The sequence below is a fragment of the Panthera leo genome, chromosome A1 (genome assembly GCF_018350215.1).
Source record: "Panthera leo isolate Ple1 chromosome A1, P.leo_Ple1_pat1.1, whole genome shotgun sequence".
Classification (NCBI taxonomy): Eukaryota; Metazoa; Chordata; class Mammalia; order Carnivora; family Felidae; genus Panthera; species Panthera leo.
In genome coordinates this window covers 163964189-163979354 of record NC_056679.1, presented here as the reverse complement: position 1 = coordinate 163979354, position 15166 = coordinate 163964189, and the positions used below count along the sequence as shown (strand labels likewise).

Below are 15166 nucleotides of genomic sequence, written 5' to 3'. Positions count from 1 at the left end.
TTACCTTTTCAACAAGATTGAAAATATTCTTTCTATATATGGGGATATTCATTTTACTTAAGTAAAACAAGGGTGTATCTCTGTGGCTTCGTTTCTTTTCCCAAGGATTTCTTCATAAAAAACCGTTGATTTCTTAGCTCATAGACCCTGATGGGAAATTTTCTTTTTAATGTGCTATCTGTATCTCAAAACGATATGCTGACTTTCCATGTTAGGACATACTGTGAGTTATACTAAACCAGCCACATTTAGTAGCCAGCTTTCTTGGTGACCACTGATCTAGTCGTTGAGAATACAAATTGTAATTCAAAGCCATGACCTGAGGATATGGATTAACAAGTCTATATGTATGAGGCCCTCAGGAGACCAAACATTTTTAATTAAAGTAAAACATTTCCAGTAGTAGATATGGGAATGAATAATTTTGAAAGTTTAAGTCATACAGTGATGAATTATGTCACAAAGTTTCAAAACTGTAGCTACCACCGGCCCCACCTTAGTTATTCTGCTGCATTGTGAATGGGAAGCCCAACCCACCTATAAAGAATCAAAAGCAGTATTAGGAATGAAACTCATTCTGAACTACAAGTCCTTGTATAGGAAACACCTTGTATAGTCAAACACCAGTGGTTCTATTTTCCCCAAATGCTATTATCTTGCTCCAGTACAACAGTAGGTTGGATGATAAATAATAAGAAAGCCATTTGATCTTTAATGCTTCCACATAATAAGCTTTAGTTAACTTTAAATGATACTAGTGTCCTGAAAGCTTCCCAAATGTCCTCAAAAGGGGAAAAAAAAAAAAAAAAAGTTTATCAAAGTTTACAGATGTAAAAGAAAAACATAGATTTTATTATATCAAGAATAAATGTCACTACTTAGAACCAGGTAAAAAGAAGCCCCACCCAAATGAGTGAAAGATCCTCATTATTCTGTTTATTTACAAACAAATGTTTATACTTTCAAACTGCCAGGTGGGAGTAACAGGGTAGGTTTGGGCTTAAGAGCCCTGAGAGCCCCTCTCCCACTTGTATGAGTTAAACTCCCTAGACCTGAATCCTTGTCCATAAAATGGAGCAAGTTTAAAGAAGACAACAGTTACAAAGAATTTTGGATAGTGCATCCTGAAATATTGTGAGTGCTCACAAACATTCACTAACTATATTTCACAATAATCATACAATAATAATAAAACATTTCCAATATCTATTTGGCAATTCTGCTTCAATAACACAAACCATAATTTTATATAATATAAAATCATTTTGCTTTTTGGGTGTGAATTCTATATGATTAAACATTTCCAGAGGTCTAGAAAATTGCTTGTCGTTTAAGTACATTAAACAATTTTTCTCCCATGGTAACTTATTTATGCTTTCATCTGGTTAGCAGAAACAATGAAGAAAACAAAGAAATGAAAGTCTTCGTTTTTATAAAAATTTCCAAATTCAGCATGGCAGATTGAAAGAGGATAGGCTTCAGAATCAAAAATAATAGCTGCATGTAAATCTGAGTTTTGCACTCTAAACATGTTCAAGTCATTTAAGAGGTTTGAACTTCAGTTTCCTCATCTGTCAAACTGGAGTGATACCACTTTGCAAAATGAAAAGAACTAAATAAAAATTGTGTGTGTGAGAAATTATGCATATATATATATATATATATATATATGTATATATATTTACATAAATCTGGCAACGTGTCTCAAATATAGTAACTCAAGCTTATTTTTTACAATTAAGAATTTATGATCAACGATGACTGGATTAACAAATACTTCTATTTTACATTTAAATTCTTGGTTAGTCCCCATGCCCTCAATTTCATCTGAATAAGCCATAATACTTAGATATGGACTTTTATAACTTAAGGCTTCTCATCTATAACAGTATGCTCAGAATCTGCATGGGCTGAAATGGTATCTCTGTTCCTCACCTGACTGCAAAACAGTGCAGAGGAAAAACCTATAAACAAAACTACTACTACTACTACTAGGATTCCTAATTTTCAGTGCAACTCCTAAAAAGCTCCGAATTAGTCGTGGTCTTTATTTCCTCCTTGTGATATTATGCAGATTAGAGCTTTAGAAGATTTTCTAAGCAATAGCCTCACTTGCCATTTTCTTTCACCTAGCAAATAAAAAGAGTATAAATATAAAAACAATATGAATTACTTATTTGGCTTTTTACAATTGAGAAATTGTCTTTATTTTCAGAGTTAAAGGTCATGTTTTGGAGGATTGTCAGTAAGACTGTCAAGTAATAAGACTTAATGGGGACCTTTGTTAAAGATACATCCTTAACATCTGTACGTCACTATTATTAGTAAATGCCCAACAAGCTGCTTCACAGGTATAGCCTGTTCCTTCTATCCAACCATTCATTCTATGCTACAGTTTGGTTCCCTGTGCTGAACTTCAGAGACCCTGCTCTTCATACGCCGCAGTCTCTGTCATTCAGTTCTTAAATGTCTTCTCATCAGAGAGGCTATCCCTGACCAGTTCACCTAAATTACCACTGACTCTGATCCACATCACTTTTTATCTCATCAATTTGTTTCGTTTTCTTTTAGCAATTATCATTATCTTGCTCACGTACTTCCTCATTTGTTTAAAAACTTGTTCAGCTTAGAATCCTGGCCTGGCTTGTTCACCACTGCACTGCTAATATGTAAAACACTACCCGGTCTATAACAAATACTAATTGTTAACTGAAAGGATGAATCTGATCTCAATTTCATACAGTGAAAAGGCTCAGCACTTTCAAAAGCATACTGCCTCCTGGACATTCTCTTCATCAAGGTATGTTCTCACCTTTCTTTACAAACTGTATTTGCCTCACTGGGTGTTGTATGGAAACCAATTTGACAGTAAATTTCATATATTAAAAAAAAAAAAAAAAAACAAAAAACTGTATTTGCCTCAAAAGAACACATGTCTAATGTAGCACTATCTTCAGCCCAATCCATCTCAGGCCATGAGTGAAAGAAAAGGAAGCCACTTATCTAGAAAGATAACAACAAAAATGGGTCCCTGTTAGGATTGAGAACATACAAAGCCTCATAAATTGAAAGCCTGAACGAACAATGCCAGACAGTAAATCTATGGTTTAGCAAAGCTGACAGAAATTTCTTCATTCAGGAAACAAAAAAAAAAAAAAAAAAAAAAAAAAATCCCTGCATGACAAGCTTTTATTAGATGGTAAAAGCAGACAACATCATCATGTAGTGCCCAATGATCAAGTGTGATGCATAGCTGTACCATACATATCCCTCTTGAATTAATTACTATAAGAAAAATTGGGAAAAAAAAATGTTGACACTGAAGCAGTTTACACTTCAGGAATTTCTTTCTCTAGATTGAAAAAATAAATGTTTATTTATTATATATCAAAATAATCATAACATCTCCCAACAGTTCTGTAGCTATTTCCAAGTTGTCCACCTGTCACAGCCTTTTTATGCACCTAGAATACTGTTTGTGAACATTTCCCGGGAGCACAGAAACCTGGGCAAGGCCATGTGATACTATCATCTAGAATTCATCGCCAACTTTCCTCCCATTTCCAATCATCTTGTTCTTCCAGTTTTCTAACCCTCAACTGGTTTCTGAAACTTGCCTTTGTTTGCAATCTGCACTTTCCATGGATGCCATTTTATTTTCCTCTATTTAGTATGTATGGTTCTTTCCCACAGAAGATAGATTTTCCTGGCTTCTAACACATTAGAAGAGAGAGAGATTATCCTTCTTCCACATGTATCAAAAGAATATTGTAAATCTTAAGTGGGCTTTGGGTATCCAGTATGTTACACTGTATTCTTATTTTTTTGGCCATTGATAGCCTCTTTAGGGTAACTGTAATAATTCTCAGTTAACCTGAGGATTTCCTTTTGTGATAATATTCTGCTTTGTTTTATCTCCCCTCCCACATTGCCAGCTCTTTGAAGACAAGGACTGTGTTTTACTCAGCTTGGAGGTCTTTGCAACACTTAATACATAGCACTTCTAAGAGCTGTCAAATTAACTAAACTGAATTAAATTCTGGACAAATGGGACTTTTGTGTAAAAATTTTAATGTCAAGTTTAATTTCTAGGATTCCTATTCCACAGATATGTTTTGTTTAGATTAGCCTTATAATTCATTGGATAATTGTCGCCTCAGTTGGGAGAACAAAACTTGAACATAAATATATGCAACACAACATAGAAAATGTTTCATACAAGTTGATCCTGGTATATGTTAGAATGAGGAAGATTAGAAAAGGAGTCGGGGCCTAATCCCAGACCTACCTTCCCTAATTAGAATTTTGGACATACATCCCTGATAAAGAAGCACTGACAGAAGAATTTGCACTGACAGGCAATTATAAATAAAGGAGTTTGGGAAATGAAGATACCTTATAGAGACACTGTGAAAATCAAATGAGCTCCATTTTGAGGAAGGGCATTATAGATTGGAGTGCTATAAAACGTTGTAAGATGTTAATGACCATTCTCATCAGCCTCGTCACCTCCAGTAGGGATTTTTTGGTAGCTGCCTGGGGAGAAAGTTATTTTGAGTTCAGCCTTCAGGGATGCATGCATCTGAGACAAACCATATTTTTTAAACATTCCATGAATCTTCACTTCTTCATTCTGATCTATTTTCAACTGTTTACCAATTTTTTCCAACTCAGTCCAACTTTTAAAAATCACCACTGTTGACCTGATTTATAAAATCCTCCTCTTCAAATCTCACTTCAATTTTAAATCCATTCAATGGCTTCTTACTTGGTAAATTATTCTTATTAATTTTTTAAAAATTCATAAAAGCGGGCATATTGATTTATTAGACCATCCAAATTGCAGACTAAATATGGTGTTGGCATGATTCAAGCCCTCAGGGTACACAGTATCTCTCACAACTTGATCTGGAAAATGAAAATGTTTTATATTCAAAATACTTTGATTACTGCCTGTTTTGCTATAACATAAAACTTCACCAGATTCTACTTGGCCTTATGCCATAATTCTTAATTAATACTTGTAGGTTCCATAACATGGTTCAAAAACAATGGTAAATCATTACGCTACAGACAGTGATTTCTGAATTAATTTCTAAGCACCAGCAGCAATTCTGCTATTACAAGCTGCATTTAGATCATAAATTATTCTGTAGGCCCTGTTGCCTGTGCCAAATAAATGTGAAGTTACCACACGTGCGAAGATGTCAATTTGGTAAAATAATATTTAGAGCACAAAGAACAAAATTATTACCTCCTCTTGGTCAGAACCCTCTTGTAGGTGAAAATAATGATGAAAAACTAGCCAGAGAGTCCCTGAAACACATTTGTTGAAAACCTGCTTCATCTTCAGCAGACACCTGAGAAGAAACTAGTTAACAGCTTGACAGGTTCAACAGGGACGAGCATCTTTCCTTGGCACTATTTTAAATTGCTACATAGGAGGGTGAATCAGTGAAACTGGGGTCGGGTCAGGGCGGGGGAAGGCATAACTGCTTGTAAGAAAAAAGGAGGAGAGCAACAGAGAATGCTAAAAGAAAATGTTACACTTCCAAGGTATATATTAAAAGTAAACCTTAATTGAATTCATGTACTTAAGGAAATTACTTTGATAAAAAAATGACTTCTAGGAAATAAAGATATGTGCCTAGAAATCAAAATAAAGCATGATTTTAAAAAAATAATATTAAGCCTCAGGATTCTGTTCAAGAATTCATTTAATCCACAACAATTAAGATATTGCAAGAGTTTTAATAGGGTCATAGGAAACATGAAAATATTTTCTGGATGTCAGATTGACATAAAGCAGCCATACCTAGAATAGATACGGTAACAGCAACTCTGTGGTACAGGGGTTGGCAAATACTTTGTAAAGGGCCAGACAGTAAGTGTTTTAGTCTTTGTAGGTCATACGTCTGTCACAGTCAACTCTGCCATTATAGTGCAAAAGCATTCATAGACATTATGTCAACAACTGGGCATAGCTGTGTTCCAATAAAATGTATTTACAGGGGCACCTGGGAAGCTCAGTCGGTTAAGTGTCCTACTCTTGGTTTCAGCTCAGGTCATGATCTCACGGTTCATGAGTTTCAGTCCCACATCCGACTCTGCAGTGACAATGTAGAGCCTACTTGGGATTCTCTCTCTCTCCCTCTCTCTCTGTCTCTCTGTCTCTGTCTCTCTCTCAAAATAAAGAAACTTTAAAAAAATATAAAAAAATTTACAAAAGCAAGTAGCCTGTTAGAATGTTCAGTATCCAAAATACTGACAACACCAAATGCTGGTTATGATGTAGACAGCAACAAGAACACTCATTCATTGCTGGTAGCAATGCAAAATGGGATATCCAGTTTGGAAGACAGTTTAGCAGGTTCTTACAAAACCAACCATACTCTTACCATACAAATCCAGCAATCATGATTGTTGGTATTTACTCAGAGGAGCTGAAAACTTACATCTACGCAAACACCTACACACAGATGTGTATAGCAGCTTTATTCATAACTGCCAAAACATGAAAGCAATAGGATGTCTGTCAGTAGTGAATGGGTAAATAAAGTGTGGTGCATCTAGATGATGGAATATTATTCAGTGCTAAAAAGAAATGAACCATCAAGCCATGAAAAGACATGGATAAACTTAAATGCATATCACAAAGTGCAAGAAGCTAGCCTGAAAAGATTGTGTACTATATGATTTCAGCTATGTGACATTCTGAAAAAGGCAAAACTACAGGGACAGTAACAAAACCAGTGGTCGCCAGGGGTAGGGAGATGGGAGGGATGAATAGGTTAAGCACAAAGGATTTTTGATACCACAATAGTAAATGCATATCACCATGCATTTGACAAAACCCACAGAATGTACAACACCAAACGTGAACCTTAATGTAAACAATGAACACTGGGTGTTATTGATGTGCCAATGTAGGCTAATCAATTATAACAAATGTACCACTCTGGTGGGGGATGTTGATAATGGAGAAACAATGCATGTATGGGGGAAGAGGTCATATGAGAAATCTTTGCACCTTATGATCACTACTTTTGCAAACCTAAAACTGTTCCAAAAACTAAAGCCTAGTAAAAAACAAACAAATCAAAAATAGGCAGCCAACTGGACTTGGCTTACAGACTGAATGCAGGTTGATGACCTGCCCTTAGAGTATGTTAATCCTGGATCAGGAATCAGACAAGTTCTTGCAGCTTCTGAGATCACAAACCTCTTCTCAGTGCGGGGAATCTCACTTTAATCATAGGAAAACCTTCCTCTGTCTTGGTGTTTTTCTCTTAGAGATCCTCCGTCTCTCTGCTATTTCAAGAGTACCAGTTTCAGTCCCCTCAGGTGGCTTCCCATGCAGCTTTGGAAATTCACACTAGAAAGGAAAGTACCCTTGCAATTTCTGTTCTGCATAATGCAACTGTGATATAGTCACTGCAGCTCTCTGTTCTCATCTCAATATTGAGAATAATAATGGTACTCATTTCATAAGGTGTTGTGAGAATTAAAGTAGCTCCCATTTAGAAAGTAGTAAAGTCCTTAGCATACAGTAGATATTCAGTAAGTTTTAGCTACTATTTTTGTATTGATGCTGTTCCATAATCCTTCTCTGAACAAAGGAAGCACCTAATCATTTTACCTGCATAAAAGAAAAAGGAGAAAATACATGGGAAGAAATAGTTTTTAAAAACCTCAAAAGATTATCCTGGTCCACAGATCTGACCCAACAAAGCACTGACTAGAATAGAGGACAGAATGTGTTCTTAAGCTATTTGTTTTGAGTTACTGTATCATAAAATCAAAAACACACAATCTCTAAGCAATTCATCAAAACTCTCACATTTGCCTGTGGACTAAGAGGGGGCAATATGGAGACAATACAGACAAACTTGACAATAAGGCACTAACACCAGCCACATCTTTGAGGAACAGGCTGAAGATCAACAAAACTTTCCAGGTCACCATTAGGAGCTGGATTTAATTAACAAAGCAAAGGCAGGTTAATATAATTTTTATTATCACCTATCACTCCAGCTAATAAAGAGCCATACACCTAGACACTAAAATCCCACCCAAAGGGGCTGCGGGCCACACACCCATCTTGAAACAAAAGTCTATTTCAACACAAAATAAGCATGTATATATATAATCCTGACTTTTCCTATTTGTTCATTGAGAACCAAACCCTAATTTCCTGACCTAGGAAATCAAACATATGAGATTGCATGTTAACTATTAGTTTTCTACATTTTGAAGAAAGTTATCCTGTGGACTTTTGAAAATATTGACATTTTATGGCCACTTTTATACACACTAAGTGTTGGCAGTTCGGGGTACAAATGGCTAATCCATACCGTCTCTTAAACTAATGCTATCCCTATTCTTAAATTTTTTGTTATTATTTTTTATGTTTTTAAATTTATTTTGAGAGATAGAGACAGTGTGAGTGGGAGACAGGCAGAGAGAGAGGGAGAGAGAGAGACAATCTCAAGCAGGCTCCACACTGCCAGCACAAAGCCCAATGCAAGGCTCAAACCCACAAAGCCATGAGATCATGACCTATGCTGAAACCAAGAGTCAGACACTAAACTGGCTGATCCATCCAGGTGTCCCTATTTATTTTTCAGTTATTATTAATTAAATGGCTTTAATTACAAATAATACACTTTGAACTATAGAAAGCTTATGAAAGAAATTGAAGGAGACACAAAAAAATGGAGAAATATTCCATTCTCCTGGATAGGAAGAACAAATATTGTTAAAATGTCAATACTACCTGAAGCAATCTACATAGTCAATGCAATACCTATCAAAATAACAACAGGATTCTTCACAGAGCTAGAAAAACAATCCTAAAATTTGTATGGAACCAGAAAAGACCCTGAATAGCCAAAACAATCTTGAAGAAGAAAACCAAAGCAGGAGGCATCACAGTCCTGGACTTCAAGCTGTACTACGAAGTTTTAATCATCAAGACAGTATGGTACCGGCACAAAAACAGACACTCAGATCAATGGAACAGAATAGAGAACTCAGAAACTGACCCACAAACATATAGCCAACTAATCTTTGATAAAGCAGGAAAGAATATCCAATGGAATGAAGACAAGTGGTGCTTCAGCAAGTGGTGCTGGGAAAGCTGGACAGCGACATGCAGAAGAATGAACCTGGACCACTTTCTTACACCATACACAAAAATAAACTCAAAATGGATGAAAGACTAAATATAAGACAGGAAGTGATCAAAATCCTTGAGAAGAAACCAGGAAAAAACCTCTTTGATCTTGGCTGCAGCAACATCTCATTCAACATGTCTCCAGAGGCAAGGGAATCAAAAGCAAAATGAGCTTTTGGGAACTCATCAAAATAAAAAGCTTCTGCACAGTGAAGGAAACAATCAGCAAAACTAAAAGGCAACCGACAGAATGGGAGAAGATATTTGCAAACAACATATCAGATAAAGGGTTAGTATCCAAAACCTATAAAGAATTTCTCAAACTCAACACCCAAAAAACAAATAATCCAGTGAAGAAATGGCAAAAAGACATGAATAGACACTTCTCCAAAGAAGACATCCAGATGGCCAGCCAACACATGAAAAAATGCTCAACATCACTCATCATCAGGGAAATACAAATCAAAACCACAATGAGATACCACCTTACACTTGTCAGAATAGCTAACATTAATAACTCAGGCAACAACAGATGTTGGCGAGGATGTGGAGAAAGAGATCTCTTTTGCACTGCTGGTGGCAATGCAAACTGGTGTGGCCACTCTGGAAAAGAGTATGGAGGTTCCTCAAAAAACTAAAAATAGAACTACCCTATGACCCAGCAATTGCACTACTAGGTATTTATCCAAAGGATACAAGTGTGCTGCTTCAAAGGGGCACGTGAACCCCAATGTTTATAGCCACACTATCAACAATAGCCAAATTACAGAAAGAACCCAAACGTCCATCAATGGATGAATGGATAAAGAAGATGTGGTATATTGTATATATAATATATATATATTATATATATTATATATATATATATATAATATATATTATATATATAGATGCATGCAACGGAGTATTACTTGGCAATCAAAAAGAATGAAATCTTGCCATTTGCAACTACGTGGATGGAACTGGAGGGTATTATGCTAAGTGAAATTAGAGAGACAAAAATCATGACTTCACTCATATGAGGACTTTAAGAGACAAAACAGATGAACATAAGGGAAGGAAAACAAAAATAATATAAACACAGGGAGGGGGACAAAACAGAAGAGACTCATAAATATGTAGAACAAACTGAGGGTTACTGGAGGGGTTGTGGGAGGGGGGATGGGCTAAATGGGTAAGGGGCATTAAGGAATCTACTCCAGAAATCATTGTTGCACTATATGCTAACTTGGATATAAATTATAAATAAATAAATAAATAAATACATACATACATACATAAATAAATACATACATAAATACATAAATACATAAATAAAATTTCCTTAAAAAAATAATACTCATTGATCCTTGAATAACATGGATTTGAAGTGCACAGATCCACTTACATGAGGATTTTTTTATATTTTTTTAATGCTTTTATTTAATTTTGAGAGAGAGAGAGCACAAGTTGGGGAGGAGCAGAGAGAGAGGTAGCACAGAACCCGAAGCAGGCTCCAGGCTCTCAGCTGTCAGCGCAGAGCCCAACGCGGGGCTCGAACCCACAAACCAGGAGATCATGACCCGAGCCAAAGTAGGACGCTTAACTGACTGAGCCATCCAGGCACCCCTATTGGAAGGTTTTTAACCATGAAAAAACTCAGAGACAAACCGTGTAGCCTAGAAATATTTTTAAAATTAAGAAAAAGTTAGGTATATCATATATGCATAAGATACAATGTAGATACTATGCTATTTTATCATTTACTACCATAAAATATACACAAATTTATTACAAAAAGTTAAAATTTATCAAATTATGCACACAAACATTTACAGACCATATATGGTGCCATTCACAGTTGAGAGAAATGTAAACAAATATAAAGATGAATAATTAAATCAAGATGCATAAGATTAACTATAGTACATATAGTACATACTGTACTACTTAATAATTTCATAGTCACTTCCTGTTGCTATTGTAGGGAGCTCAAGTGTTGCCAGTATCTGCCTGAAATGCTGTGTGACACTAATCATCTCTGCATGAGGAGCTCATCTCTCCAGTAAACTGCACATGGCAGTAAAAAGTGCTCTCTCCTGGTTCTTGCTATTAACAGTTAAGTTTTGGGGTAGTCAAAGTTACACATGGATTTTCAACTGCACTGGAAATGGGGGGGGGGGTGGGATGGAAGCGAGGGTGTAGCACTCCTACCCCCTGCGTTGTTCAAGGATCAACTCTACATACTTTGTATCACAAGATGTCTTATACATATAGTTCATATCCAAAAACTTGCCCACATAAACTTAAGAGCAAGTTGACATTATGAAAACAAAATTCATGTTCAGGTTATTCCCAAGATATAACCAAATATATTTTAACACACTGAGCAACTTAAGATTGTTTTTAGTTAACCATCTTTTAAATATTTAAATTAAACCTTTCTGCCCATTCATTCCTTTGTTTTATTAAAGGCATTGTGAGGATATTTATTGGGTAGCAATGATGAAAATATCTCCTCTCTCTCCTTGCCTGTCATCACTCATACTTTCAGTATTTGGAACATTAAGTTTTCAATTATAAGTTCAGCTTTCTATCAGACGCAGGAACCAATTTTGTACCATAAACTCATAGCCCCAAGTTTATCATCAAGTCAGCCTATATATGGCTCTTCATAGTAGAACCTAGACTCTTCTCACCTGAACATCTACTTGGTTTCTTGAATTCCAAATATAATAACTGGTTCCTTACCTTTGGTTCAGATATATAAGGTACGGTCTTAATTCCCTTCCAGAAACCTTTTGCCCTGATCTGTCAACCTTACTAGTTAAGATTTTTGCTTTGTCTAAAACTCAGTTTCATGCCTTTATTCGTCTACTACTTCGTATGTTCAGAACTGTAGAGACTTCTCTTCTCCTGCCCCTACTTATCCTACGTGACATATCTGTTCCTAACTAAGCCTCTGTTATGATAAGTTGCAGGATACAGTTCAGATGTTAGCATAAGTCATGGATATGCAAAGTGCCATGGCTAAGGAAACAACACATGTATTAATATGGGGTTTGTTCAAACTTAGGCTGTCAGAAATAAATGCTAAAGTAAAATGCTTGCTTATGAACATCCATAATATTAAAATAATGAAAATGGCTTTGAATTTCCTCAAATTTTCAAGATACCAACTTTCACATAAACTAGCCCAAATTATAGTTAATATTTAATGATCCTGAATGCATGTGATCTTTATTTAATTCATCTAAGGAAACCAATGAAATTGGTGATGACACCAATAGAATATTATTTGTTGATATTCCCCTCCACTAATAGCTATTACCTATCCCACTCAGCTTCAAGTCCCATTTATGTTCCCAGAGTGATATTCAAAATGTTCTAAAATAGCATGGCCACTAAGCAACTAAAATGAAAGCTGACCATAACTTTGGGATACAATAAAATTTTTTCCCTCCTCATACCATTCTCCAATTGGGTGTTCTATGGATATCCTTCCTGTGATTCACAAAGTCACACTTCTCCTTGTAGTGGTTTCTCTTCTTCAACTGCTCTTAACACCCTGGCCTGGAGGTAATGCACATCACTCCACACATATTCCATAAGCAAAGATGAGTAATAGGCCCTACCAAAATGCGAGAGGCCTAAGAGGTACAGCCTAGAAGCATATTCAGTGAGTACAAACCAGTCTCCACCACACATATAATATATTAGAAAGTAAAAAGTGCCATGGGGAAAAAGTGAGTAAAAGTAAGAAATGTTTTGAGCATTGGGAACACGGTCACAAATTTAAACAACTTGCTCAGAGCAAGCTTCATTGAACCAGTTACAATAGAGCAAAGGCTTGAAGGAAAATATGGGCAGATCCACACATGTATCTGTGGAAAGGGCATTTGAAGAAAAGCAGTCTGTTCAAAGGCCATGATGTGGGATAGTACTGGGAGGTTCAAGGAAAAGTGAGAAGGCTGTAATGGTCACAGCAGAATATTGCAGGGGAGGCCTGAGAACTGGCAGGGTGGGGCGGTGGGGGCGGGCAACAAATTTTTATAAGCTGGTATAGGCTGAATGTTTAGTGTCCCTCCCCCCCCCAAAAAAAAAAAATACTGAAGCCCAACTCCCAATGTGATGGTATTTAAAGATGGGGTCTTTGGGAGGTGACTAGGTTTAGATGAGATCATGAAGGTGGAGCTGCCATGATGGAATTAGTGCTCTTCTAGGAAAAGGAAGACACGTTTCTTCTCTCTGCCATGTGAGGATAACAAGAAGGTAGGATCTGTAAGCCAGGAAGAGTGCCCTCATTAAGATTTGAATCTGTTGGTACCTTAATCTTATACTTTCCAGATTCCAGAACTGTGAGAAATCAATGTCTCTTATTTAAGTTACTCAGTCTACAGTAGTTTGTTGTAATCAACCAAGCTGACTAATACATAATATACTGTAGGGCCTTTTGCTTTGACTCTGAAGAAAACAGAGGGACCTTGGTGGAATGTGAGTTGAAGAGTGATGTGATGTAGGTTACATTTAGCAAGACAGTTCAGAATGTCATTTGAGAATACACTGGAACGGGGCAAGTATGGAACATGGAGACAAGTTAGGAAACTATTACAACAATCCCAATGAGGGATGTTGGTAGGCGGACCCAGTTAGTAAAAAGGAGATTGTAAGCAGAGGCAAAATTCTGGATTTATTTTGAAGGTGGAGTCAATGTATATTCTAACAGATTGATATAAGCTGTCAGAACGGAACAATTAAAAAGTGGAGGTCATCATTAACTGATATGGGGGAGACTGTGAATGAAGCAAATTTTGGGGAGGACAAGAGTAGAAATCCTATTGTGGACATATTAATTTTGAAATATGTATTAGACGTCTAAATGGGACTATAAAATAGTCAGCTGGATATATGATTCTGGAATGAGAGTCTAGGTCAAAAGATATAAATCTGGCAATTGTAAACACATAGATGAAATTTAAGCCATGAGCCAGATGACATCACCAACATAGTAAGGAGAGACAGAGAAAAGGTCCAAGGTCTGAGGCCTGAGCCAAAGTAGCATAAAAGGTCAGAACAGATAAGACAAATCAGAAAAGAAGAGAGAAGATGCAGTAGTAATGTGGAAAGAAATCAGAGGAGTGTGGTATCCTGGGAACTAAGTGAAGGAAGAGTTTTCAGAAAAAAGGAATTCTTGACTGTGTAAAAATGCTGCTAATAGGTCAAATAAGATGAGGACTGAGAATTGGATTTAGCAGCCCGAGGCTCTCTGTTGACCTTGATCAGAGAAATTTTGGTGAGATGTGGTATAGCAACAGCCTGAGATGAGTATGTGTAGAGACATATAAAGGGAGGAATCAGGGACTGGACATGCAGATAACCATTTTGAGGACTTTTACTGCAAAGAAATCTGGCTAGAGAGGAAGTTTGGCTAAGAGAGAGATTTTTATCCTATCATGAACTAATACCACATTGTTCCCAATATGTATCAACAGTAAGCTGCTTGAGACTCAAATATAATCACAGACACACTCCAATTTACACATTTCTTTAGACAACAGTAATAGTGGCATGATTCTCAGTACTATTCTTGGTCAAAATATAATTATTTTGGTTTCCCTTCAGTGATTAATGTAAAAAACATGCTTATTCAATCCTGATAACAATTTATTACTTTTTGAAAAGATTCTATCAACTAATGCCTTCTCCCAGTTCAACTTAAAGTTAGCACAATTATCACCCTGGTAAGGTACGAAAGGTGTATTTATCCTTCAGTCCCTCCTGCCAAAATATGAAACACACTAGTGCCTTTTGCTTCAAAGCAAGAAAAGATAAATCTTCCAAAATTAGAAGAAATACACACAGCTTCAGGAGATGAATCTGAATCTGAAACCTCTGGCCACCCTTCACACATGACATCTCTCTCAAGATCAGCATCTCTACCTGCAGACTTAAGGCAACAGAGAACTAGTTGCTTTTTAGAAAATGCTCATAAATAAATAAACAAACAAACAA

The 15166-nt window shown here is 36.4% G+C and overlaps 1 long non-coding RNA gene across 4 annotated transcripts in view; it reads right to left on the bottom strand.

The window, feature by feature from the left end:
• The window catches only part of LOC122201145, a 111776-nt gene that overhangs the window by 66695 nt on the left and 29915 nt on the right, over positions 1-15166 (bottom strand). The window contains exons 1-2 of one of the 4 annotated variants that reach the window (XR_006194105.1): positions 5255-5317; positions 4396-4536 (exon numbers count right to left, since the gene is read on the bottom strand). The exons of 2 other annotated variants lie outside the window; for them this stretch is intronic. This is a non-coding gene — a long non-coding RNA (uncharacterized LOC122201145). Of the gene's footprint in view, positions 1-4395; positions 4537-5254; positions 5318-15166 lie in introns of those variants that run through there. One more of the 4 variants, XR_006194104.1, reaches the window with a different exon arrangement.